The sequence below is a fragment of the Lytechinus pictus genome, chromosome 2 (genome assembly GCF_037042905.1).
Source record: "Lytechinus pictus isolate F3 Inbred chromosome 2, Lp3.0, whole genome shotgun sequence".
Classification (NCBI taxonomy): domain Eukaryota; kingdom Metazoa; phylum Echinodermata; class Echinoidea; order Temnopleuroida; family Toxopneustidae; genus Lytechinus; species Lytechinus pictus.
In genome coordinates this window covers 9,659,757-9,665,074 of record NC_087246.1, presented here as the reverse complement: position 1 = coordinate 9,665,074, position 5,318 = coordinate 9,659,757, and the positions used below count along the sequence as shown (strand labels likewise).

The 5,318-nt window shown below is 34.7% G+C and overlaps 1 pseudogene; it reads left to right on the top strand.

The window, feature by feature from the left end:
• The first annotated feature begins 307 nt into the window (after positions 1 to 307).
• Positions 308 to 2,327, top strand: LOC129275887 (uncharacterized; annotated as a pseudogene).
• The last annotated feature ends 2,991 nt before the right edge of the window (positions 2,328 to 5,318 follow it).

Below are 5,318 nucleotides of genomic sequence, written 5' to 3'. Positions count from 1 at the left end.
TATATAATATATATATATATGTTTTCTCTAATATTTTTCAGGGCGCTGCATGGGAACGATTTTTGAACAAGGGTGCTGTTATAAATTCAACACGCCAAAAAAATAGGGGCCGGGGGGGGGGTTAACTACAAAATAAAGGTCGGTCACGAGAAACTAGGCCAGCCAACAAATTTAGTTGTTACTTGTTGATCAAACAATCGGAGACTGTGTCTGGCTGCCAAAGTACCCTATATTTCTATTACTAGCCTGCATGCGAAGACATACAAAAGTTTCTTTCCGATCGATCCGGTGCGGTGGTGGTGGTGCACGGATTGAAACTTGAATGCTGTGCTTGCTGGTGGTCTAGTCGCCCTATCGCTGGTACTGGTATCTGGAGCGGTGCACTCAAGGAGTAGGCAAAATGAATAACTTTGTGTTTGTTGCCCTTTTAGCTATATTTGTGTATATTATGCTCACCAAATCCTCATTCGAGATAGAATCTGGGATTTTCATTTATCAGAAGCCATCCACTGTGTATAAGGCAATATCTAGCATGGATATCATCGAGAGATTCCAGCCGTATGTGTAAGTATAATGCAACTAACGGTTCATTGACACTCTTGTCCGCCCGACTTTCCCCGTAGTAAGTACATATCGGCCGTATACCATTTCGAAGCGCAAGCCATCATCATGCAAACGAAGTGATGTTAATCATTAACTAAAGACAAGTTCGTCATTAATGACAATGAAAAGATTCCAGATGAATGAGTCATGAGATTGTGAATATTTTGAAAATTTTTAACGCTACTTGTCCTGAAATTGAAGTCATGAAGAGGGTATGTAACAATTTAAAAATAATCCGAAGTGCCTGAGATTGAAGAGGGCATGTAACAATCGAAACAATAATCCGAAATGGACCTCTGTCTTCTCTTACAAGTAGATCTAGTAGTATAATATCTAGTAAATCCGATCCTGATCAGTGATAATGATAATTAAGTCAGAGTTCATATAGGCTCTAGCAATTTAATGGGCTTACCACTTCTATTTTTGTAGACATAGAATCAGATCTAATAAATGTCTTTGACTTGTAGACACAGACACACATATATAAGGGACTTAGGGGCTCTGCCCCCCCCCCCCCCCAGAAAAAAAAGCGAGAAGAAATTTGTCAACCATTTCATAAGCTGAAAGGGAAAAGTGTGAAATATTTTATTTGTTGAATATTATGTCAAAATCTATCACAAACGTAGAAATTCATTTTAAAACGGCCTAAATTTAATGTGATGCCCCCTCAAAATTTTGATTCCCAATAGTAGAAAAGTTTCAATATGATTTGAGTTTTTTGTAGGGGGGGGGGTAGTTAACTTGAAACCATTCACTTTGCTGTTTAATAGATATTTATGTGCATAGACATGTTGTTGTACACTAAGGCTTCAGTCTTCCACACTTGTATATTTTGGTTTCATTGATATTATTTTTTTTCAATAAAACCACTTTTCAATAATTAAGAATAAAATCCACATATTTTCAAAACTATTCTCTGCTTGTTTTGTAGAGTATCAACTAAAAAGATAGGCAGTGAGAAGTCTGCAGATGGCATTATCACAGAGTTCCACACAATAGAAGAGCATGTTCCCACAGTCTTCAACTTCACTCTCCCAGTGATCTTTGATACCAAAATGGAATTTACAAAGTAAGATGAACTCAGTTTTCCTAATTTCTAATAGTATTAATGTCACCCTTTTTGGTCCAAGATGGAAGATTGCTATTGCATCTTTTAAAGATTATGAATTTAATTTCAATTTTCCAGCAATTCTGCACCTTCATTTTTTATTTTACTATTTAGTCTTTGAATTGCTGGTAGACCAGCGTCCTATTTTCCCCCAATATTATGTTGACCTGACATTTTAGAAATTAGACATCATTTTGTTCCTTAATTTTTGTTGACATTTCGTATTCATAATACACTTTTGTGCAAAGGAATTACATTATAATGTTGTGGACGTTTTCTACCTAGATTTTGCTGCCTTAAGTTCATTTGAAAAATTATTTACTTTCTGTGCAGACCGGACAGCATTCTTAATTTCCATTACTCGGTCTGGTATGGCACTGTAGTGGGTCATGTGACATGGGGTGTGGAGCCCAGGTCAGGGCATCGTGGGCCAGGAGCTTATCTCAGTTACCATGCACGCATCTCATCTCCCTGGGTGACAAAATCATTCACAGAAGCAAGTGCCAAGGAAGCCCAAAACACAATATTGACTCGTATGCGTATTGCAATGGAGAAATTATAGTAGTGAATGGTGTTTTAGAGTGCATTGAAGTACTGCACCAATAAAATTGCCTTTCCAATATACAGTAGGTCAAATAATTGGTTATGTGGAACTGGGAACACTTCCTTTAGACGTATTTCAGACCAGAACAGGCAAAGTATGTCTTCCAGGTCAGATTTCACCTCTATTGGGTCCCAAGAGATTTTGATGTCGGGCAGATCATGGACCTACTGGGCAGATTCACCAATACTTCAGTTTATGACTTTATGGTTGCAAACTTCCCAGGAATCCTTGAAAATCTCCCATGAAATAAACATAATTTTAAACTGTTGGGAATGTTCAAAAAATTGAAATGTTCTAATACAAGAATACAGTCAGGAGTTACTTGATTGTGCTTTATCAGTAAGTTTCAAGCCAAATATTAATGTTAAAAAAGTCATTAAGGTAGTATTTTAATGAATTCCATGTGAAAGTTGATTAACATGTTGTGGAAGTACACTACACATACGTTGCACTTCTTTAGGCCTATATTATATTATGGGATATTGATGCCTGATAAGATGCTCTTAGTTTAATTTTCAGCAATATAAAAGAGGCCCAAATTCACAAAGATGGTTTGTGGCCATGTTACAAAATTATAACCTTATTGCAGATTGTATGTACATTATAATAATTTATCATACATATTTCATTGCATTCACTGGAATAGTCTATTAAGCATGGTGTTGACAAAGCCAGATAAATTCGTGTCTGAATCAAGAGTGATAATACAAGAATCTGCATTTAAACCATCATAAAGAATTCGGGCCAATGGGTTTTTTTCAAAACTTGTTCGTAGTATTTATAAGCTATGCCTTTCTTAATCATGTCGTCACCCAGACTAACATAAATAATTTAGTATAAATATGTTTTCTGGAAAGGTTTATTAGTAGAAAGTTGAACCTTTGAGCATCATTATACGTCGTCTGCTTTACTTTCTGAAATATTAGGCATGTCATAAATTTGTCATTTTGAGAGTAAAAAGGGGATTTGATGAGTAGTCCATTGAGTCTGGGTTTTCTAAACTCTTTATATGGTATTCTAATATTCTATTAATGGTAAATGGAACACCTCTTATTTCCTATATTTTTTATGACTTTTTCTTATATTCATTTGAATTATATGAAGCTTCATTTCGTACTTTATGCTCTATCATGTTACACTTAAAGGGATGCTTTTCCGTAAGATAACTTATAGCCAACTTAAAGTTGGTTTTTAATGAAAGCAGAAAAATCAGAGAAAAACATTGGTGAGGGTTTGATGAAAATTTGTCCAAAAAATGGAAAAATTAATTTTAAAAGTTTGATGTTGAAACATCACACGATAGAAGATTAGCTCATACATGCGTCATGCTGAAGATATGATCAAAATCGGATAACAAATACCGGTAACTAAGTTATTGAAATTCAAAGATTTGCATTATTCCGGTGAAACAGTTCTAGGCATGTCTTCATGAATATTCATTAGGTGGGCTGATGATGTCACATCCCCACTTGTTCTTTTGTATTTCATTATAAAATATGAAATCGGATAACAAACAACTAAGTTATTGAATTTCAAAGATTTGCATTATTCCGGTGAAACAGTTCTAGACATGTCTTCATGAATATTCATTAGGTGGGCTGATGATGTCACATCCCCACTTGTTCTTTTGTATTTCATTATAAAATATGAAATTAGGTTTATTCAAAATGTTTCTACCAGAACTAAACCAATTGGATTGACAATTGATTAAGTGCATTAATCATTTCTTGCTGCATCTTATTTCATAATAATGGAGGATATCATTCACACATCTATGAAAAAATGAAACAAGTGGAGATGTGACATCCATCAGCCCATCTAATGAATATTCATGCAACGTGCATATGTAACTGTTTTCACAATATATTGCTTTAAAATTCCATAAGTTCGCTATTTGTCATCCGAATTTGTTGAAAATTTTAGCATTTTGCTGTGTGTATACTCTATTTATTTAGATGTAAATATTTTCAGCCCGGAGCATCCCTTTAAGACCCAATACACGGGTTTCTCATTGTTACTTGCTCAGCACGATAACTTTATGTGGTCAATGAAAGGGGAAAGGGTATTGTAAAGTATCATTTTTATTTCTGGATATGTTGAAATCAAGCCGTCACAAAATTATATTTTGATTATATGTTTACATTATTGTTATAGAAAACGTGAAATTGAAGTGAATATAACTCCAGAACTGCAAAATCAATTTTGGGGTTCTGTCGCTACATCATCCCATACACCATGCTCTTCTTCTCAAAGTTTTTGCACATTACGTTACTGACCGACAGTAGTTGGACCATGGACCATATAAGAAGGGTCCATGCATGGTCAAAGTAAGGAAGTTGTCAAGTCTGACACCTTTTCAGACGACAACTTGATGGGTGAACAAATATGATGCAGTACTACATTGTATTATTATGTTTTTTTTTTTTTCATTTCTGATCGCTGGAATAATTCATTTAGCATTTTAGTTAATTTTATATGAAAACGATGGTGTACATTTCATTGATTCCAGAATTGTGAAGAAAATATACATATTCATTTTTTCTAATATTTTACAATAATAATAAATGTACATGTATGATCTGAAAATCACTATAGCCAATCATTGTTCAGTATTTTTATAGGCCAGTATCATTGTTTTATGCTCTACATAATTATAAAGATTCGGGCCTATTCATTACATTTTTTTAAATTTGCGATTTTATAAACATGGATTGTGATTTATTAGCTGAAATAAATTTCCAGTGTGCAATTTTTACAAAGAAGCCAGCGTGTATTATTATTGTTAATACTCTTTTAGGTACAAGATTACAATGTAGAGTAGAGTGGATTGGTAGAGAAAGAGAAGGGTGATACAGGGGCGGATCCAGCCTTCGCCAATAGGGGGGGCCCGGACTTTTTTCAGCCATATTTTCCCCGATCGGCCGCTCGAAGATGATTTTTGGTTTCTTTGAAGGGGTGGTGCTAATAGTCACTTCTTAGCTTAATCTTATAAATCAACATGAA